At 36.2% G+C, this 23,888-nt stretch overlaps 2 long non-coding RNA genes across 3 annotated transcripts in view; one reads left to right on the top strand and one right to left on the bottom strand.

Annotated features, from left to right (window-relative positions):
- The window catches only part of LOC134484715 (uncharacterized), a 168,760-nt gene that overhangs the window by 14,818 nt on the left and 130,054 nt on the right, over positions 1-23,888 (top strand). The window contains exon 2 of the long non-coding RNA XR_010062406.1: positions 12,734-12,792. This is a non-coding gene — a long non-coding RNA (uncharacterized LOC134484715). The remainder of the gene's footprint in view (positions 1-12,733; positions 12,793-23,888) is intronic.
- Positions 9,874-23,888, bottom strand: part of LOC134484714 (uncharacterized) — a 36,732-nt gene continuing 22,717 nt past the window's right edge. The window contains exons 3-5 of one of the 2 annotated variants that reach the window (XR_010062405.1): positions 18,063-18,196; positions 15,755-15,916; positions 9,879-13,798 (exon numbers count right to left, since the gene is read on the bottom strand). This is a non-coding gene — a long non-coding RNA (uncharacterized LOC134484714). Of the gene's footprint in view, positions 15,917-18,062; positions 18,197-23,888 lie in introns of both variants that reach the window. The other variant, XR_010062404.1, reaches the window with a different exon arrangement.

Here is a 23,888-nt window from a genome sequence, read left to right on the forward strand (position 1 = left end):
AAAGTATTTTCTCTAATCACATATATTGAAATTCTAAATATGTCTTGATATCGTATGCAGTTGCCTTTATTATTACTATTATTAACAATTGTATTTCTTTGCATTTCAAATATTGCCCCCTTTCCGGTCCGCCTCTATAATCCCCACCACCACATACTCTTCCTCTTTGTCTCTAAGAGCGTGCGTCCCCAACACCCCCAGTCGTTCTTACCTCACCCCTCTAGATTCGCTCTTCTCTGGGACATCAAGCTACTAAGGACCAACTGCTTCCCCTTCCACTGATGTGAGATGAGGCAATTCTCTGCTACATTTGTAGGGTACCAGAACATGTATATTCAATGGTTGGTGGTTAGGTCCATGGGTTCCCTGAGGGGTCTGGTTAATTGATATCGTTGTTCTATCTCTAATAACAATCCCCTTCAGCCCCTTCAGCCCTTCCCCTACATCTTCCATTGGGATCTCTAGGTTCAGTTCAATGGTTAGCTGTGAATATCTGCATCTGTCTTAGTCAGGTGTTGGCAAAGCCTCTCAGAGGACAGGCATATCAGACTCCTGTTTGCAAGCACATATCAGCAGCAGCAACAGTGTCCAGGTTGGTGTCTGCAGATCTCTGGATGGCCTTTCTTTCAGCCTCTGCCCCACTTTCCCCTCTGCATTTCCATTAGACAGGGATAACTCTGAATATATGTGAGATGGGTGAGTGGTCCCATCCTTACACTGGGGGCCATGTCTATCTACTGGAGGTGGTGTCTTCAGGTTAATTTCAGTGTTATTGTTGATGTTGGCCAATGTCATCAGTATTGGGTCCAGGGAACCTGTCGCATTCCTAGTATCTGGGATATCCTAGAGGTTACCCCCATCCTCAACTGTTCCTTCTCTCTATATTCATTTTCCTGGTCCTCTGTTTTTTTCCCTGTTTCTTCCAAGATCTTATCATGCTCTCCTATTTTTCTATTTCACTCCCCTCTCCCACACAGGGTCCTTCCTCCATCTGACTCCCATGAAAATTTTCTTCCCCCTTCTAATTGTTAATGAAGCAATCCCCCTTTGTCCTTTCTTGTTAAGCTTCAGAGTGCATATGAGTTTATGGTGGATATTATGAGCTCTTGGGCTAATATTCACTTACTAGTGAGGGCATGCTATGTGCATTTATTTGTGTTTTTGTTATGTCACTCAGGATTATATTTTCTAGTTTCATCCATTTCCCTATTAATTTCATGAAGTCATTCTTTTTAATAGCTGCATACCACACCATTGTGTAAATGTACCACATTATATCAATCTGTTCCTCTTTTGAGGGACATCTGGGTTCTTTCCAGCTTCTGTCTGTTATAAATAAGGCTGCTCTGAACATAGTGGAGCACGTGTCCTTGTTGTAGGTTGGAGCAAGTTTTGGGTATATGCCATCCAATGGTACAGCTGGATCCTCAGGTAGTAAATACTATGTTCAATTTTCTGAAGAAGCTCCAGCCTGGATTCCAGGGTGATTTTAAGAGCTTGTAATTTCCACAGTGAAAGAGTGTTCCTTTCTCTCCACATCCTTGACAGAGACTGTTGTCACCTGACTTTTTTGACTTAGCCATTCTGACTGGTATGAGGTAGAATTTCAGGATTGTTTTGATTTGCATTTCCCCAATGAGTAAGGATGTTGAACATTTTTAGGTGCTTCTCATCCATTCAATATTCATCAGTTGAGAATTTTTGTTTAGAACTGTAGCCCAGTATTAAATAGGGTTATTTGATTCTCCGGAGGATAGCTTATTGAGTTTTTTTGTATATATTGGATATTAGCACTCCATCGGATATAGGATTGGTAAAGATCTTTTCCCAATCTGTTAGTTGCTGTATGAAGTAATAACAGTGTTCTTTGTCTTAGAGAAACTTTGAAATTTTATGAAGTTTCATTTTTCAATTTTTGATCTTAGAACAAAAGCCTTTGGTGTTCTATTGAGGAAATTTTCCCCAGTACCAATCTGTTTGAGGCTTTCCCCTGCTTTTCATCAATTAGTTTCAGTGTATCTGGTTTTATTTGGAGTTCTTTAACCCAGTTTTACTTGAGCTTTGTACAAGGAGATAAGAATGGATTGATTTGCATTCCTCTACCTTCTGCCCTTCAGTTGAAACAGCACAATTTTTAAAAAATGCTATCTTTTTTTTTCCACTGTATGGTTTTAGATCCTTTGTTAATTATCAAGTGGCCATAGCTGTGTGGGTTCATTTTTGGGTCTTACATTCTATTCCATTGTTATACCTGACTGTCTCAATACCAATACAATACAGTTTTTCCTCACCATTGCTCTGTAATACAACTTGAGCTCAGGGATAGCGATTTCCTCAAATGATTTTATTTTTAAGAATAGTTTTCTCTATCCTGGGATTTTTTTTATTCCATATAAATTTGCAAACTGCCATTTTTATGTCTGTGAAGAAATCAGTTGTAATGTTGATGGAGATTGCATTGAATCTGTGGGTTGCTTTTGGCAAGATGGCCATTTTTACAATATTAAACCTGCCAATACATGAACATGGGAGATCTTTCTAATTTCTGAGATCTTCTTCAATTTATTTTTTTCAGACAGTTGTGTTCTTGTCATGTATATCTTTCATTTGCTTGGTTAGAGTCACACAGAGGTATTTTATAAGCTTTTCCACTATTGTCAAGGGTGTCATTTCTGTAATTTCTTTCTCAGCCTATTTCTCTTTTGAGCAGAGGCAGGATACTGATTTGTTTGAATCAATTTTAAACTCTTCCACTCTGCTATAGCTGTTTATCTGCTTAGAAATTCACTGGTGGAAATTGTCGGGTCACAACATCTGCACATAGTGACATTTTGAAAATTTCCTTTGCAATATGTATCCCTTTACATCCATTTGTTTTCTGTTTACTCTGGCTAGGGCTTTGAATACTATATTGAAAAGGTAGGGAGAGAGTGGTTATCATTGTCTAGTTCCTGATTGTAGTGGGATTGCATTAAGTTTTTCTCCATTTAGTTTGATTTTGTCCTCTGGTTTGCTGTATATTGCTTTTATTGAGTTCAGTATGGTCCTTGAATTTCTGATCTTTCCAAGACTTGTAACATGAAGGGCTACGTTCTGTAAAATGCTTTCTCAGCATCTAATGAAATGATTGCTTGTTTTGTTTTCTTTGAATTTGTTTTTATAGTGGGATTAGTTTGATTAGTGATCAGGTTCTGTATATTGAACAATCCCTGTATCTCTGGGATGAAGCCTACTTGATCATGATGGATCATTGTTTTCATGTGTTCTTGGATTTGACTTGCAAGAAATTTACTGAGAATTTTTGCAGGGATATTCATGAATAAATTGGTCTGAAATTCTCTTTCTTTTTTTGGGTCTTTGTTTGCTTTAGTTGTAAGCATAATTGTGGCATCAGAGAAGGAATTGTGTAGTGTTCCTTCTATTTCAAGTTTGTGGAATAGTTTGGAGAATATTGGTATTAGATATTCTATGAAGGTCTGAGAGAATTCTGTACTAATCCTTTCTGGTCCTGGGATCTTTTGGTTGGGAGACATTTAATGACTGCTTCTACTACTTTACAAGTTATGGGAGAATTTAGGTGGTTTATCTGATTCTGATTCAACTTTGGTACCTTATATCTCTCTAGAAATTTATCCATTGAATCCTTACTTTCACACTTGTTAAGTATAGGCTTTTATACAAGGATCTGATAATTTTTTGAGTTTCCTCACTTTCTTGGGTTATATCTCTATTTCATTTCTGATTTTGTTATTTTTAATTTGAATATAAGGGATTTACCTATTTCTGGATTTTTCGAAGAGCCAGCTCCTGGTTTTGTTGATTCTTTATATAATTCCTTTCATTTCTACTTGGTTGATTTCAGTCCTGAGTTTGATTATTTCCTGCTGTCTAGTCTTTGGATTTTTATTGGTTCTGAGATTTCAGGTGTTCTATCAAACTGCTAGTGTATCATAGCTTCTGTTTGTTTGTGGAGGCTCTCAGAGCTATGAGTTTTCCTCTTGCATTGCTTTTTTGTGTTCCCAAGTTATGCCTTCATTTTCATTAAAATCTGAAATGTCTTTAATTTTTTTCTTTATTTCTTCCTTGAACAAGTTCTCATCGAGTAAATCATTCTTCAGCTACCATGTATATGTGGGACTATGGTTGTTTTTGTTGTTATTGAATACCATTCTTAGTCTGTAGTGATCTCATAGGATGCATGGGATTAATTCAAACATCTTGTATCTCTTGAGGCCTGTTTTATGATGGATCAGATTGTCAGTTTTTGAGAAGGTACCATGTAAGACTGAGAAGAAAGTTTCAGGACCCATAACAGGACAGGCTAATAACTAGCAGGTGATCATCCTGAGATACACAGCTTCGGATTATTTTATAATCTACAACTGGTTCTCCCTTATTAAGCAAAGTTGTAAGGGATTTATTTTGGGAAAGTTTACGCTATTAAATGCTATTCCTGTTGTTATTATTAGACATATATAACAATCATTGAGTAATAGCACACCCCTTTGGAGCAGATCTCTGCAGTCATAAGAAGTTTTACTGTCCGTAGTGATACTATACAGGCAAATAGATGAATTTTTTAGTCTTAATAATGATTCTACAATAATTCCTAAAATTATATCAATGGTTATTAATCTCTATTATAGTGGGACTGCTATAAGTCTCTATATTTTTTTTTCTTTTTCTTTTTTTCAGAGCTGGGACTGAACCCAGGGCCTTTTGCTCGCTAGGCAAGTGCTCTACCACTGAGCTAAACCCCGAACCCGTATAAGTCCCTTTCTAATAGTCAAAATTGCAGTGACAATTCTGCCGGTGTCCCTGGTGTCAACAGTTAATTTTTCTGAGATAGTAAACAGACTTTCTCCTACTAAGAACACATTCCATGATGTTGCAATACAGTTATCAAGAGTCATAAAAAGAAAACAAACGATTTGTTGCAGGTGCAAGGACAGTTAATATAAGATATTAACTGGGTTTATCTATATATAACATCACTAACAACTATGGTTTTGGATCTTCAGTGAGCCTGTGGAGCTGACACAGGTGATGAATGTTTCGCCAGATAATTACTCTTGATGGATATTGATGTAAAAATTCTCGGTTGTAAATTATGTTTCAATTTATGCTTGATCTTTCATATGAACTTGTGATGAACATTGTAATATGGGATCATATATTCTTAAAGATGTTTAAGTTCTGAGGAGAAAGAGAAGTCACACAGAAGGACTGAGAGAGAAGGACTGAACTGGAAGGACAGAGACAGGTGGACTGACCTGGAGATGGACAGAGCTGAAAAGTCAGCTTTGAGTTAAGGAGAACTGAGCTTAGTAGAACTGAGCCAAAAATATCTGGGCTGAGAAGAAATGTAGAGAGGAATAATGTAGATATTATAAGTAACATAAGAGGGCAATCTGCAGAATTACAGAGGAGAAGAGGAAAAGAGAAGAAGCTGGAAAGAGCGGAAGGTGCAGTCTGGTTTCTCCTTACCATGGGACAGAACAGGTCATTTCTTAATAGCAATGCATGCTTACTCTTATCAAAAGGAACAAGGCTTTTCTCTTATACACTTGGGTTTAATTCACTTAGCATTAAAAGGGTCGAAGTGATTTTTTTCTTTATGTTATAAAGATTGGACCTCATCATTCTGCACTGGTGCTTGGTCTCTTGCTCCCTATGCATATGAAAGTAAGGATGTCTGTTTAAATATGTAATTACAAGAATGAATGCATATGTGTGTGTGTAAGAGTATAATTGTGAGAATGCGTGTAAGTTGGACCCAGCTGATTTTGAGTGGAAATATATAAATGCACGTTTATGGAATTCAGGTGTAAAATTACATGTTTATGCATATTTGGCTATGTAAAATACTGACATCATTTGTGATTCAAATATACTAACAATATGTCTATACTTACCTTCATTATTATATAAACTACTCATTGAAGAAATTTTAATGGATATATCAAAATTTGTTTATAGGAATGGTACATCAAATATTTCTGTTAATAGTCAAAATCAGGAAATTCTTTCTATATTTATGCATTTTGGTATTTGAATATGGAAGAAACTGAATGATGTTAGATTTTGTAATAATGTTTATAAATCATTTATTCTTAATGTTTGTTGAAAGAAGGAAGTTATCAATGAATACATATATACAATGTGCCACACATTACAAAAGCAATGTGCCACACCTTTGTAACATAAATAGAGCAAATTAAATATATAATTTATGAACTAAAGTTGAGCAATCATGTAAAAAAGCAAAATATATCATAGAGTCTACCTACATTTGGAGTTAAGAGATGATTCATGCTTCTGTGTATTTCTTTCTAGACATCTAAAGAGATAAAATTAGTGTGGAAAAGGCTAAAACTGCAATTAGTGTGCTTCATGTAGTATACATATTTAAACAATGCTTTTGAAAAAATATACAGTACATATTTTCAAGGTTACATATACAGCATATACAAAAATTCAGTGTCCATAAATTATCAATAACACTCAAGCTACTTTCTCTGGTCTTATTATATTTGAATTGTCAAAGATATACATGTATGTATGTATGTATACTCAAACAGGCATACTCACAGACAAACAAACAAACACACACAATACTTCTAAAAATTTAAAACAAATTTGTAAATAATAGTCTTTCAGACAAAACTAATGAAAAAGGATGAACTAAATTTCCAGTGTAATGTACTCTCAAAAGTGTACTTTCTAGCATATAAAACTTTACCTTATAATTTTTAAAAAAATCGTACGGGGCCAATATATGTAATCAGATCCCATTTGGACTTATTACTCAGAGTTAAAGTAGAAATTGAAATGAAGTGGGAAAAATATTAAATTACAAGATTTAGCTATACACTTTCAATTATACAAAAAAATTTGAGAAACAGTGAAATGACACAACATGTAAAATTGCTTTCTATTAAGCATTGATATCTAAGTTTAGTCTTCATAGTCTATATAAAAGAGAGAACTAAATCTCAAAAGTTTTTTCCGGGCTTAAATACAATTTTCTTGGCTTGTGAATATACCCAGAACCAATCAATACAATGAAAATGGATAGATGTTGTGTTACAACAAATAAAACACATTTTGATTATTTATTCAGTATAAATTTATTTTTGTAGCATTTCTTCCTATGTTTCTGTTGGATATTATATAAATCCTCACTTTGGTGTGGTCAGTGCTTAAATTTAACTGAACATGACTGAATATGTCAATATAGTAGAAATGAATTCTTGGGGCAGAGAATACCTTTGGGTTAAACCTGGTTATAATGAAATGGTGGTGACAATGAGCACAACTAAATAGAAGGAAAGAAACTGTGGCTTCAGGTACAGGAGTCATTATAAGATTTCACTTTGTAGTGTTGGAAGAATTGTTCCGTGATATCATGAGATTGTGCAGTGAACAGGCCTTTTCTTTATTCCTGTAATGAAAGGAAAAATTTGTGGCTTTCAGTTCCTTCAGAGAGCTTGCTACGTGTGCAGATCAATCAGCAACTCGGGAGTAGGGATTTAGGTGTGCAAAATGTATTTTTGATACTGAATTTCTTCTAGGTACTTTAGGGAGCTAACTTCATAAGATTTGGAATATAATCAGACAAGAGCTTGTTAAAGATGTAGAAAAGCACCGAGTGTGGTGGCACAGGCCTTTAATCTTAGCACTGGGTAGCAGAAGCAGGCATAACTCTAAGTTCAAGGCCAGCTTGGTCTACAGAGAGAGAGAGAGAGAGAGAGAGAGAGAGAGAGAGAGAGAGAGAATAGGTGAAAGAGATAGTGAGTTCTGGTACTGCCAGGGATATAAAAGAAACAGTGTCACAAAAATTTTCAAGAATAAGTTCTGTATTATACAGAGAAAATTCTCATTTTATTTTAGTAAGATGTTAACAATTCTTTCTTGATTCTAATGAAATCTCTTAGCTATAAAATAATGTGAAGGCAACGAAAATGTAAGAAAAGATGTTTTACTTCACTATTCCCCTTAAACTATAAGTTGAATTTTTACTAAATAATCCTATGTAAATACACTTTGAAGGCTTTTCTGTGATTAGCTAAAGGGCATTTACATTGTGAATTAAGAATGATGGATTTCATGCCAATCTTGAATTGTCATCACTAAGGTGTAGAAGCATATTAAGCATACAAAATCATACATAAAATTTTGCACAATAAAAAATGAGAACCTTTAATTGGTTTTCCTCTAATGTCAACACCTTCTTTTTGTTGGAGTGAAGATTGGATGATTTGAACTAATTTTATGAGAAATACCACCTGCTTTCAGAAGATAAGTAACAGAGAAAGATGAGGAAAAACATATGCTAAGGAACAGTGAACTGGGATAGAGTATTCTATGTAATACATAGAACAATAAATTTGACCCATCTGTTACTGGTAAGGTGGGGACTTCATTACGCACATCTATGTACTTAAAAATGTTTTCTTTTCCTTCTTAAGTTTGTATGGTTGCTATGAAAACTATGGGTTTTGTGTTAAGATCTTTGCATATTTAATGATAGTTTTGAAATATTAGTGTTATAATCAAAAGCCGTGCTTTGTACATACTTTTTAAGCAACAAAAAAGAGAAGTGTCTGCTTGGGTTTTATGAAGAAAGTTACTATGTTAAACATGAATTAATTTTTCTGACATATACATTATCTTCATGTACCATGCTTGTTGATGAAACCTTAGCACATAGGAATGAATAGTAACCATCTTAGTATAGTTTCAGGATTTTATTGTATCTTGTTTGCCATGTGCCTTTCTATTAAAATGCTATCACTTTTCTAAGTCTCTTAATTTAACTGGAGAGGTTTGCAATATCTCCTATTCTGTTGGTTATTCATATAATTCGTCTTTGGTGTTGTTATTGAATTTTATGACTAACTTCTTAATATTCTTTATTTTGAAGGTAAAATATATATATATACATATACATATATATATATGTAAAATAGTTTATAAAAAGATTACAGTTTTAGTGGAAATATAACTTAGTGATGAACAATTTTATAAGTATTCTCTAAATTATTGAATATTCTACATTTTATTAGTATAAAAATATTATAAATACCACATCCTTTATTAACTTTAACACACACTGCTCCAGTTAATATAAACACAAATATGTTCGTCATATTTATCTTTGAAATTTTCTTAGTTTCTTAGTTTCTTAGTTTCTTAGTTTCTTGACTTTTCTATCTGAGCTTTCTCATCGTTTTTCAAAAATAAATCTATTGCTCTTTTATTGAGAATCATAATGAATATTCATTGATACATAGATATATAATAATGTGACAATATACACAATGGTACTTCATTCGCCCTAGGAAAACTAAACCGAGTAAGGTAACAAAGACTTAGAAAGGCAAATACCATGTGTTCTTTTTCAAAGAGATCAAAGAATCTCCTTTTAATATACTTGTATTTATGTGAAGTTGTGGGTGGTTTGAGTTCATTTAACTGGTATACGTCACAGAGATTAGAGAGTAGGGTTTTAAACAGTGTGGTATGGAAGATATTGAGCATGTGGGATATGAATCTAGAAGTAAGAATAATGAAGAGAGACTAGTATAAGTGGTGAGGGACATAGGGCAGGCGGAAACAAAGAACTGAGGAAGCGAGGATGAGGGTGATTGTCTACAAACATAACATATGGCAACCTGTTACTTTATAGGTTAGGTTAAAATAAATATTAAAATTTAAAACTAATACCATAATGTTCAATGCTATAAACATCATGTTTGAGGAAAAATGCTAGGAAGTGATATCAGAATGAAAATTATTTATCTTATTTGATCTTAGTCATATTATCCATAATTACTTGTTAAAAACATCATTTGCCTGCCAAATTTATGGTACCACTTAAAAATTGCCTGTGATATAATAATTCCTTATGATAGTAGAGAATTTTTATTATTAGGTCAATTTTTAAAATCTGTGATTTGATCTTGTTTTAAGTTTCTTTTTACTTAAATTTGGTCCTCATGACATTCACTCATACTAAATTATAATTTTCAATTTTAACATACTACTGTAAAATATGATCAAGAGGGTTGTTGAAATTGCTCAATTATAAGTAATATTATCCATAAACTACAGGACATCCTCCACAAAGCTTAAAGGTACAAAGAAGATAAACAAGAAGAATGGCCAAAGTGCATAAGATTGACTCTCACTTAGAATGGGGAATAAAATAGTCTAGGAGGCCGATTGAGGAAAGGAACTAGATGAGAGATGGAAGGAAGAGGAGAATGGATCCTGTGTGTGAAGGGACAGGAGATAGGACCCGATAGTCATGAGAAAGAAAGGAAATCTTGAACTTTAAGAGATGAGGAGGTGGGAGAAACCTCCAGGAAGAGAAAGAGACCTGGTATAATGGAGGTACCCACGAATCAATGGGGTGACCTAAGCTGTGACGTACATTGGTGATATGAAACATTAAGAGGCCAAATCCCATTGACTGGAAAGACCAGCAATGGAGGGATAAAGACACAAATACACCCACAAAACCTTCTTCGCAAAATTTTTCAAGCCTAAAAGAAAATCTGAACCGCATTCTAAAGTCCATATTGTCCTTTGCTTTACTGATGGCTGGTAATTTTTGCTTAAATTAAGGATTTGAGAGATTATCATTTGAAGTAGGTATACAATATTTATACTGTTATATTCATGCTTTAGCTGGGCCAACTTTGTTGCCAATATTATTGCAAAAATTAAAATTGGAAAACAGAATATTTGAGTACACATTCAGTAATATATATAAAGTCTCCTTTCAAAGAATGTACAATAAAAAAATGTAATACAATATTCATTCACCTAAATGTCTGGAAGGAAAATATTGGACTTTGGGAAACAGAGAAAACCTAGGAACTTGAACTGTATGTCACAGGAATGGAACTGGGAGTGGAATTATTATCCAGAATAATCTCCTTCACCCCATGTTCCTAGATCTTTATACCCATGCCAAGCCCCTGACCAACATTCTCTATTCCGAACATGTACGTACTAATGAAGCAAAGAGAAGTCTCCAGCATTAGAGATATATAGTATTTAAAGGTTTCCAGTGTGTCACAAGAGACACTCTTGGAAAGGGAACCCTCAAATCTGGTCAATGTAAAGAAAGCTGTTCAACAGTTAGATCATGGCAGTTCTCAGTGACATCATCATTAGGTCCTCCCTGAAATATCTCTTGTATCCTGAAGAGCTCTAGCTTTTTTGTGATGTCACAAGTGTCATGGTGACAGCAACTGCCTCTTGGATATTCTTTGAGGACCTCTAGGGTTAACTCATTGACCTCTTATTCTGGCTAAACAGCCATTTGTTAGGGAGATAAAAGAGAAGGAAGCTGGCCTTCTCTCTTTGTATAAAAAAAGGAAGAAATAAATGGTCCATGGGAAAGCTCAGTGAGTCTTGGGTAGGCGTTGAGTGTTGTATCTGAAGAGATAGCCTTGATCTGAGCCTTACACACATGGGAATCCAGAGCTGGGATTCTCTCATTATCATCTGGACTTCCCTGCTTGATATGGTTTCTGGAATTCAGAGAGTTTATATAATCATTTTCTTCATTCCAAAAGTCAGTTGTTGGGAAGGGCACAGTTGTTCTAGTGAGAGCTCATGGCTTTCACTCTTTTTGCCCTGAAGAAAAAGGTCCGAAGAAACAAAGGATAGACAAGTATTGTCTCCTCAGCTCAGTGTAAACGCCTCCATGCTTTGGATACCTATAGTGCAGTTTGTGTCTGACACTGATATTTGGGAGAGAAGAGCTTCTAGTTGAGACTTCATCATCTCAGTCTTTCCACTAGTATTACTCTGATTACCATTTCCTGATAGTTACCCTTTAGATTTCTGAGTCAATATGTGTAATTAGCTGACAGATGTCTTTTCTTTAATTTATTTCATTTTTTTTTAATTTTTAGCAAATTTTATTGCTTTTTTTATTTGGATATTTCTATATTTGAATTTCAAATTTGATTTTCTTTCCCAGTTTCATGTCCATAAGACCCGTAACTAGTCCACCTAACATTCTTCTATAACCTACCTTAGTGAACCTTGATATTACCTTGAACTGAGAGTTAAACCTAGGTTGGACCAGGAACTTCTCCTTCCATTGGTTCCCAACAAGGCCATCCACTGCTACATATGCAGTTGGACACATAGGTCTGTCCAAGTACAGTCTTTGAATATTGGTTTAGTACCAGAAAGCTCTGGTTCACTGGCATTGTTGTTCTTATGGAATTGAAATCCCCTTAAGCTCTTGTAATTCTTTCTCAAAAACTACCAACAAGAGATCCATTTTTGGTTCACTGGTTTGCCAGTAGCATTCTCTTCTGTATTTGACTTGCTCAAGCTGTGTCTCTCAGGAAAGATGTACATCTGGTTCCAACTATACATTTGGTGGCTCCTACAGCTATGAGGTTAGGTGGAATTTTCACATGGATTATGTACACCTAGGTCAAGAATGTAGAATCCACAAATGGCAATTCCAAACACCTCCCTCTTGTTCTTATGAACCTATTGAAGTTGAAGTTTCCCTGGACATTAAGCCATTCATCTCCCTGAACATCCTCCTGAATTTTATGTTTGTCCTGAAGTAACAACCATGGTAAAACCTCGAAAACCTTCACGTCTGGTCCTAGAGGAACAGGAAGTTAGATATTAAAGAACTGATGTCTAATGAGACTACTGAACCATATTCTATATTTCATGTTTTCCTTAGCTTTTCTGATGTCTGGAAATTTTTGGATAAACTAAGGATTTGGAAGTTCATCATTGGAAGTAGGTACATAATATTTACATTTTTATATTCAACGTTAGGTGGGACCCTTGGGTTGCCAAAATCATTGCAAAAAAACATGAAATTGGAAAACAGAATTTTTCACTTCACATTCAGGAATATATAAAGTCACCTATCAAGGAATGTACAATGAGAAACTGTAATGAAATATGAATTCAATTAAAGGATTGTAGGGAAAATGCTGGCCTTTGGGAAACAGAGATAACCTAGGATATTGAACTGTATGTCATAGTAATGGACCTGGTAATAAAATTATTATCCAGAGGAATCTCTTCCACTCCATGTTCCGAGATCTTTTCTACCCATGCAAAGCTCCTGATTATCTTTTCCTTTCAGAGCATGTAACCACTAAGGAAATAAAGAGAAATTTCTAGCTTTAAAGACATGTAGTATGAAAAGGTTTCCATTGTTTCACAGGAGACAAACCTTGCAAGGGCACCCTCGAATCTGGTCATTGAAAGGAAAACACTTTAGCAGGTAGGCCATGGCAATTCTCAGTGACATCACCATTAGGCCTATCTAAAAAAATCTGTTGTATCCTGGAGATCCCTAGTTTCTTCTGTGATGTAACAAGTGTTGTCCTGACAGAAGTTGCCTCTCCAGTAGTCCTTCAGTACCTCTAGGGTTTACTATTTGGCCTCTAATTCAGCATAAACAGCCTTTGGGAAGGAGAAAAAAGAGGATGAAGTGATCAAAGATGGGAAGAAGGAAGCTGGCCTTCTGCTTTGTTATAAAAAAAAAGAAATATGTGGTCCATGGGAAATCTCAGTCATTTCTGGGTAGTGGTTGAGAAGGTTTGCTGAAAAGATAGTATTGATTGGAGCCTTCCAAATATGGTAATCAGGAGATGGGAGCCTCTCAGATGCATCTGGACTTCCCTGCTAGTTATGGTTCCTGGAAGTCGGAGAATTTATATCATTCATGTCTTTTTTCCAAAGCCAAGTGTTGGGAAGGGCACAGTTTTCTTTAAAGCTGATGGTTTTGGTCCTAAGGAAGAAGGGAAAGACAAGTATTGTGTCCTCAGCTCAGAGTAAATTACTCCGTGCTTTGGATTCCTAGAGTGCAGATTGTGTCTGACACTGATATCTGGGAGAGAAAATTGCTTCTATTTGAGATTTCACCATCTTCATCTTTGAACTAGTATTACTCTGACTATCATTCCCTGACAGTGACCCTTTAGATTTCTGAGTCAAAGGGTGTAATTAATTGGCAGTTTTCTTTTCTTTTATTTCTTTCATTTTTTTCTTTTTTAGCAAAATATATAGCTTTTTTAAATTTGATATTTCTATATTTACATTACAAATGTTATTCCTTTTCCAATTTCCTGTCTCTAAGATCCCTAACCAGTCCACCTCCCATTCTACTATAATCCCCTTACTACCCCTTTGCATTCCCATGAACTGTGAATCAAATATAGGGAGGACCAAGAGCTTCTACTTCTGTTGGTTCCCAAGAAGGCCATCTGGTACTAAATATGCAGTGGGAGCCATAGGTATGTCCATGTACATTCGTTGAATATTGGTCTAGTACTAGAAAGCTCTGGTTCATTGACATTGTTTTTCTTATGGGTTTGCAAACCCCTTTACCTCTTGTAATCCTTTCTCAAAAGTTATCAACAAGAGTTCCATTTACAAGTAACTGGTTTGCCACAAGCATTCACTTATGTAATTGACATATTCTAGCTGTGTTTCTCAGGAAATGTCTATATCCTCTTCCTGGCAGAATGCACTTCTTAACTTCAACAATCTTATCTTATTTTGGTGGCAGATCTATCTATCTATCTATCTATCTATCTATCTATCTATCTATCTATCTATCTATCTATCTATCTATCATATATATATTGGCTCCTATGTGAGGTTAGATGGAATTTACCATTGATTCTGCGCATCTAGAACAAGAATGTAGAATCTACAGATGCAAAGGTCCCTCCTGTCATTATGAACTTATTGAAATTGAGGTTTCAGTTGAACTCAAAACATTTCTTTCCCTGCCCATCCACCTAAGTCTTATGTTTGGCCTGAAAAAAGAATCATTGTAAAATATCCAAAAACCTCAAGTGTGGCCATGGGAACACAAGAAGGAAGATATTGCAGAAATGATATCAAATGGGAATAGAGAAACGAATTGTATAGTACATGTTGTCTTTGATTTACTGATGTATGATGATTTTTGGATAAAATAAGAATTTGGAGTTTATCATTTGAAGTAGGTACAAAATATTTACACTGTTCTCTGCACTCTATACTTCGGCCCTCTTTTTTGCCAAAATCATTACAAAAATGCAACTGTAAAAGAGAATTTTTGAGTACACTTTCAGGAATGAATACAAAGTGCCCTATCTAGGAATGAAGAATTAGAAAATGAAATACAATATTCACTCAATTAAAGGTCTGTATGGAAAATAATGGCCTTTGGGAAACAGAGAAAAACTAGGAAATTGAACTGTATGTCACAGGAATGGACCAGGGAGCAAAATTATTATCAAGAAGAATCTCCTCCACTCCATCTTCCTAGATCTTTTCTACCCATGCCAAGTCCCGATTAATTTTGTCCATTCAGACCATGTAAATACTAATGCAGCAAAGAGAAGTCTCTAGCGTTAGAAAGATGGAGTACAAAAGGTTTCCACTGTGTCATAGGAGACTCTCCTAGAAAGGGCACCGTCAAATCTGGTCAATGTAAGGAAATCTGTTTAGCAGGTAGTCCATGGCAGTTCTCAGTGACATCATCCTTAGTACCCCCGTAATATATCTCTTGTATCCTTGAGAGCCCTATCTTCTTCTGTGTTGTCACAAGTGTTGTCCTGACAGCAACTGCCTCTCAGATATTCATTCCATATATCTATGGTTTACTAATTGGCCTATAATTCAGTGTAAAGAGCCATTTGGGAGGGAGGACAAATAGGATGAAGATATCAGAGATGGGGAGAAGAAAGCTGACCTTCTGTCTTGGTACAAAAAAGGTCCTTGGGAAAGCTCTCTGAGTCCTTAGTAGGTGTTGTGTTGTTTCATGAAGAGATTGTCTTGATCTGAGCCATCTACAAATGGGAATTAGGAGCTGGGGTCCTCTCAGAAGCATGTGGACTTCCTGCTCTTACAGTTCCTGGAAATCAGAGAGTTTATATCATTAATTTCTTTATCCCAAAACCCAAGTTTGGGAAGGTCACAGTTGTTTTCCTGACAGCTCATGGCTTTTATTCTTTTTGCCCAGAAGAAAAATGTCCTAAGGAAGAAGTGAAAGACAAGTACTATGTCCTCATCTCAGGGTAAACTCCTCCACGCTTTGGATTCCTATAGTTCAGTTTGTGTCTGACACTGATATCTGGGAGAGAGAAGTGCTTCTAGTCGACTCTTAATCATATCAGTCTTTTCACCATTATTATTCTGATTACCATTCCCTGACAGTTACTCATTATATTTCTGAATCAATAGGTGAGAATGGCTAGCAGTTTCTTTTTTCATTTCTTCCATTTTTTTAGTAAATTTTTGCTTATTTTATTGGCTATTTCTATATTTACATTTCAAATGCTATTTTCTTTCCAAATTTCCTCTCCACAAGGTCGTAACTGGACCGACTCCCCTTCTTTTACAACCCTCCTTACTGCACCTTGACATTTCCTTGAACTGGGAACCAAACCTGAGAAGGACCAAGGGCTTCTACATCCATTGGTGCCCAAGGAATCCATCCTCTGCCACATATGCTGTTGGAGCCATAGGACTTTCCATGGGCAGATTTTGAATATTGGTTTAGTGTCAGAAAGCTCTGGTTTGTTGGAATAGTTGTTTTTATGGGGTTGAAAGTCCCTTCAGCTCTTGTAATCCTTTCTAAATATCTACCAAGAAGAGACATGCTTTCTGTTCACCAGTTTACCACTAACATTCACTTCTGTATTTAACATGCTCTAACTATGACTCTCTGGAAAGATCTTTCTCCAGTTCTTGGCAGCATGCACCTCTTACCTTCATCAATCTTATGTAATTTTGGTGTCTCCTACACCTATGAGGTTTGGTGGAATTTTAACATAAATTATGCACAACTGGGTCAAGAATGTAGAATCCACAAATGACAATGCCAAATAGATGCCATTCTCTACTTATGAAACTATTGAAGTTAAGTTTCCCTGGACCTCAAGACATTCCTCTCACTGTCCATCCTCCTGAACCTTATGTTTGGCCTGAACAAAGAATCAGGTTAAAAAACCCTCAACCCTCATGTCAGAACCTTGGAAATAAGGAAGGGAGATATTAGAGATCTGATTATCTTTTGGGACTACAGAACCACATTCTAGAGTTGATATTGTCCTTTGCTTTACTGATGTCTGTGATTATTGGATAAAATAAGGATTTGGGAGTTTATCATTTGAAGTAGGTACACAATATTTACACTGTTATATTCACTTTATCATTGGGCCAAAATCATTGCAAAAAATGGAATTTTAAAACAGAATTTTTGAGTAAACATTCAGGAATATTTATAAAGTTCCCTATCAAGGAATGTACAATAAGAAATTGAAACACAATATTCATTCAATTAAAGGTCTGTAGGGAGAATACTGGCCTTTGGGAAACAGAGAAAACCTACAAAATTTTTATGTATTTCACAGGAATGAACCTGGGAAAAAATTATTATCTAGAAGAATCTCCTGCACTCCATTTTCTTAAATCGTTTATACACATGCCAAACCCATGGCTAACTTTCCCCATTCAAAGCATGTAACCACTAATGAAGAAAAGAGATTTCTACAGTTTTAGAATGATGGACTATGTAAAGGTTTCCACTGTGTCACAGGAGACGTACCTGGAAAGGGCACTCAAAATCTGGTCAATGTAGGGAAATCTGTTTAGCAGGTAGGACATGGCAGTTCACAGTGACATCATGATTTGGCCCTACTGCAAGTATCTCTTGTAACCTGGACTCCCTAGCTGCTTCTGTGACATCACAAGTGTTGTTGTGGCTGCAACTGCCTCTCTGATATTCTTGCAGTACCTCTAGGGTTTAATAATTGACCTCTAATTCACGGTAAACAGCCATATGGGAGGGAGAACAAAGAGGATAAAGATTTCAGTGATGTGGAGAAGGAAGCTGGCCTTCTATCTTTGTATAAAAAAAGGAAGATGTACATCATCCTTGGGATAGCTCAGAGTCCTTAGTAGGGATTGAGTGGGATCTCTGAAGAGTTAGGCTTGATGTGAATCTTCCACATATGGGAATCAGGAGCTGGGAGCCTTTCAGAAGCATCTGGACTTACCTGTTCATATCATTCCTGGAAGTCAAAGAGTTTATATCATTATTTTTTTTATTCCAAAGCCAAGTGATGGGCAGGGCACAGTTGTTTTGCTGAGATCTCATAGCCTTATTCTTTTTGTCAAGAAGAAAATGGTCCTAAGGAAGAATGGAAAGACAAGTATTGAGTCCTCGCCTCAGAGTAAATTCCACCATGCTCTGGATGCCTATAGTGCAGTTTTTGTCTGATACTGATATCTGGGAGAGAGAAGTGTTTCTAGTTGAGTCTTCATCATCTCAGTCTTTCCATTAGTATTACTCTGACTATCATTCCATGAAAATGACTTTTACATTTCTGAGTCAATAGCTGTGAATACTTCGCAGTGTTCTTTTCTTAAATTTCTTTATTTCTTTTTATTTTTTTAGCAAATTTTATTCCTGTTTTAATTGGGTATTTCTATATTTACATTTGAAATGTTATTTCCTTTCCCTATTACCTGCACATATGATCCCTAACCGGCCCCACTCCTCTTTTTCTATAACTCCCCTACTGTCTGTTTTCAATTCACTGATTTGCCTCTAGAATTCACTTCTTTATTTGATATGCTCTAGCTGTGTCTCACAGGAAAGATCTCTATACAGTCCCTGGCAAAATGCACTTCTTAGCTCCATCAATCTTATCTAGTTTTGGTGACTGATGTGTATATATTTTTGCCACATGTACGGCCTGCTCTGAATGGGATTTCCTCAGTCTCTGCTCGAAATTCATAGATATTATTGTGTCCACCTTTTGAAAAGGATTAAAGCATGCACATTTTGTGTATCATTTTATTGAGCTTCCAGTTGTCTGTGAACTGCATCTTTGGTAATTTTAGCTTTTGTGCCAATATCCACTTTTGGTGATTTCATAAAATGTGTGATTTCATACCATTTTGTGATTGGGTAACCTCAAACATTATGATATTTTCTAGATCATCCCATTTGTCTTTGGCTTTCTTGAGATAATTGGTTTTAAGAGTTGAGTAGTACACAATTGTTTAGATGTACTACATTTTCTGTATTCATTCCTTTGATGAATGCCATTACGGATTCTTCTAGCTCTTGGGTATTATACATAAGGCAGCTCCCAGAAATGAACACACACACCTATGGGCACTTTACTTTTGACAAAGGAGCCAAAACCATTCAATGGAAAAAAGAGCATTTTCAGGAAATGGTGCTGGTTCAACTGGAGGTCAGCATGTAGAAGAGTGCAAATCGTTCCATGCTTATCACCGTGTGCAACGCTTAAGTCCAAGTGGATTAAGGACCTCCAAATCAAACCAGATACAGTCAAACTAATAGAAGAAAAACTAGGCCAGCATCTCAAACACATGGGCACTGGAAAAAATTTCCTGAACAAAACACCAATGGTTTATGCTCTAAGATCAAGAATTGACAAATGGGGTCTCATAAAACTGCAAAGCTTCTGGAAGGGAAAGGACACTGTGGTTAGGATAAAACGGCAACCAAGAGATTGGGAAAAGATATTTACCAATCCAACAACAGATAGAGGGCTTATATTAAAAAGATGCAAAAAACCCAAGAAGTTAGACAAATAACCCTATTAAAAAATGGGGTTCAGAACTAAACAAAGAATTCACAGCTGAGGAATGCCGAATGGCTGAGAAACACCTAAAGAAATGTTCAACATCTTAAGTCATAAGGGAAATGCAAATCAAAACAACCCTGAGATTTCACCTCACACCAGTGAGAATAGCTAAGATCAAAAACTCAGGTAAAAATAAATGCTGGCGAGGATGTGGAGAAAGAGGAACACTCCTCCACTATTGGTGGGAGTGCAAATTGGTACAACCATTCTGGAAATCAGTCTGGAGATTCCTAGGAAAATTTCACATTGAACTACCTGAGGATCCAGCTGTACCACTCTTCGGCATATACCCAAAAGTTGCCCCAACATATAAAAAAGACACATGCTCCACTATGTTCATCACCCCCTTATTTATAATAGCCAGAAGCTGGACAGAACCCAGATGCCCTTCAACAGAGGAATGGATACAGAAAATGTGGTACATTTACTCAATGGAGTATTACTCAGATGTCAAAAACAATGCCTTTATGAAATTTATAGAAAAATGGTTGGAGCTTGAAAACATCATCCTGAGTGAGGTAACCCAATCACATAAAAACACACATGGCATGCACATGATAAGTGGCTATTAGCACAACTGCTTGAATTACCCTAGATGCATAGAACACATGGAACGCAAGATGGATGATCAAAATGCGAATGCTACACTCCTTCTTTAAAAGGTGAATAAGAATACCCTTGGCAGGGAATAGAGAGGAAAAGATTAAAACAGACACAGAAGGAACACCCATTCAGAGCCTGCCCTACATGTGGCCCTTACATATACAGCTACCCAATTATACAAGATGGATGAAGCAAAGAAGTGCAGGCCGACAGGAGGCGGATGCAGATCTCTCCTGAGATACACAGCCAGAATGCAGCAAATACAGAGTCTAAGGCCAGTAGCAAACCACTGAACTGATAACAGGACCCCCGTTGAAGGAATCAGAAAAAGAACTGGAAAGCTTGAAGGGGCTCAACATCTCATATGAACAAAAATGCCAACCAAGCTGAGCTTCCAGGGACTAAGCCACTACCTAAAGACTATACATGGACTGACCCTGGAATCTCATTTCATAGGTAGCATTGAATATCCTAGTAAGATCACCAGTGTAAGGGGAAGTCCTGGGTCCTGCTAAGACTGAACCCCCAGTGAATATGATTGTTGTGGGGAGGGCGGCAATGGGGTGAGAATGGAGAGTGGAACACCCATATAGAAGGGGAGGGGAGGAGTTAGGTGAATGTTGGCCCGGAAACCAGGAAAGGGAATAACACTAGAAATGTAAATAAGAAATACTCAAGTTAATAAAAAAAAGAAAAGAAAAGAAATGGCATGCTAAAAAAAAGAAGTTAAAAACATATATGATATTTTTAAAAAGGCATTTTTTTTCCATCCACTCTATGTTGGGAAGCAGAATAAGCAGGTTTTTCTTTGTTTTTATTTTGATAACTGTCACTGAATCTCCTTTGTCAAATAAATAAGTTTATTTTTCTTCTGCTTGCATCCTGTCTGACCTTCCGATTGCTTTTAGCAACAGACCTCAGAACAGATGAAGCTAACGGGGGTAGAGACATTACAGTTGTTGTCCTGCTTTGTACCCGAGTCTGTCAGAAAGTGTTCAGTAGTTTAAGGTGCTAAGTCCTGGAATGGCTTGTTGTATAACATATAGCTTTAAGTCTTGTTAGGATAAAAGTCTTCAAGAGCTTGGTAGGACTTACTTCTAAAGTATATACTAATAAGTATTAATAAAAATAGTAAAAATAGCAATAAACAATAATAAGAATAGGTGACTGGGATTTTTAATGAAAGCAATAATGGCAATTTTATTGACCAAACTTTTAAGATAGAAAAGGTTTCTTAAACATTCTGCAGAGGAAGACAAAATTCTCAAAGGAGCATGCTGAATGTGGTAGTTTAATGTCTTTTCCTAGCAAGAATTCATAGGCAAATAAAAGCTAAGGAAAGAACTGTTGAGTGTGATTTTATGCAGAAAAGGAGTAAACCTGCATGTTTTTCACATGGAAGGATGGGCTGTGTCATATTCCATCATTGCTTATACATGGGAAGTATAGCCTCAGCTTTCAAATGTAGTTGTGTGACTTGATATGGATGGTAAATGCTGAAGGATGTGATAGGTTGTTGAGTCCAGGACAATGATGTAAGGGATAACACAGGGGTCATGCATTTTTTTTTCCTTCTTGTCTCACTCTTCTGTTGTTACAATTGCCATGAATGATCTCATCATTCAGGGGACTGGAGTGAACAAAATGATTTTGAGGAGCATGGGAGCAGATTCTTCAAAGATCATGTAGAATATGAAAGCTGAATGCTGATATCTAATGCTATTAGATTTGTGAATTTGCTTCTTTGTTGTCATTGTAGACAACATAAACAATGTGGATGTACCAAAAGTGAAATAATAATGGAACGTTTATATGTTAATATTATGAATATTTCGTATCATTTATTTTCTCCCCCTCCATCACTTTTTACAATAAACTAAATGTACTCAAAAAAAAAAAAAAAAGAAGGCCATAAGCGGTAAGCAGAAGAGTAAATCTGAATAATAATAAAGTCTGTTAAAACAAACATGAAAAGGGCTAGAAGCGAGCAAGCAACCCATGGAGAAAGACCAATATACCTCTTGAAAATAAAGTGAACATTGGAAAATAAGTGCTGTAATTGGAAGTAAAAGGTACAGAAAGTCCTACAGTTAGGACAGTGATGGCACCCAGGCTACTGTACTCCAAGAATCTATAGTAAAACCTAAAATTGTGACAAAGCAATTGATTTCATAATGGTCACTGGATCTACATATTCAGTCTTCAATAATGTACTGTGACAATTACCTGATCAAAAGGTACCATTCACGGTAGCAAAAGGAAAACTCCCTTAATGTCTCTGAAGCAGCAAACATGCCATTGACATAGGCAAGGGGATAATAACTCACCTGTTATTAATCATGTCTCATTGCCCCCCTTCTTCCTGTTTCCTTCTGGCAAGAGGCCTCTTGCATAAACAGAAAGCAACCATCATCTTTTTGAAAAATTAGACACAGTTCGACTTACATATACTAACAAAGTTAACCTTTTTTCTGTTTACCAAAAGAATATCTTCTTTGTGAAAGTCCTGAAACGTATTAAAAAGATAGTTGGACTAAAACTCACACTTGTAGTTTCAGATTAGTAGTGAAGAATCCTAGGTATATTGGGAGAATCTATCTTCCCATACCTGTCCCTAAAACATAATCCCATAATTATTCAACTAACCAGATCATTTGTGCATATGTAGATTAAATAATGCACACTCTGGAAGCAAAGGGAGAGATACAGTCTATATTACCAACTGAAAGAGATGGGCATCCTGATATCCTCACAGTCTCACTGGAGTTGTTGTCATTACTTGAGAAGAAACTGGGCTATTTATCATATGAACTATCCAAGATATGAGGGACTGGCAATAGAGGGTAGAGACTACCAACCCCATAGTTCCGATCTCATATACACTCAGAAGTCTGAATCTCCAGTAAAGTATGTAGATTTTCTTGTTCTTGGAAGATGTATTCTTCAGGTGCTTTTTGCAAAGGAGATAAAATTAACATTTGAATGACCATTTCAGAATGAGTTAAAGTGGGCAAATACCTTAGACCCTATTCTTTCATGGATTTCAAAATTCTTCAGTCCTGTCTGTTGATGGCCTCAGAAGTTTCACAGGTTGACACCCTTACAACAGAGAGATAACCTCCTCCTCTCTCCTGAAGCTCAATATAATTGAACAAGGGACACTGAGGCACTGGTCCAAGAGTTATAATCACTTAGCTAGCAAGGGTGAGCTAGGAATGTTCACATTTCTATATTAGGAGGACAACAATATTGGCAAAAATCTGGGGGAGGCAAAAGGAACCTGTATCATAGAATGGTTGATGTAATCCCACTGTTCTCAACTCCGGAGGTACTAGACAGGTTTGAGAGATTATTTGTGTGTGTGGGTATTGCTCTGCCTGGATACCAGGGTTTTGGAGAAACAGCAAATCCTAGATACCCCAGAACACATGGGGATACTAGAACCTAATCTGCGTGGAGACAGATGGTATGGAGTTTGATACTTGATAGTTCATTGTGGTTTAACTCCTAGAATTTCAAGGTTCCTCAGAATGTTTCCATCTTTTTTTTTTCACGAAACACATGAAAAGACACTGCATGAAGGATTTACATGAACAT

The sequence above is a fragment of the Rattus norvegicus genome (assembly GCF_036323735.1).
Source record: "Rattus norvegicus strain BN/NHsdMcwi chromosome Y unlocalized genomic scaffold, GRCr8 chrY_unlocalized_34, whole genome shotgun sequence".
Taxonomy (NCBI): domain Eukaryota; kingdom Metazoa; phylum Chordata; class Mammalia; order Rodentia; family Muridae; genus Rattus; species Rattus norvegicus.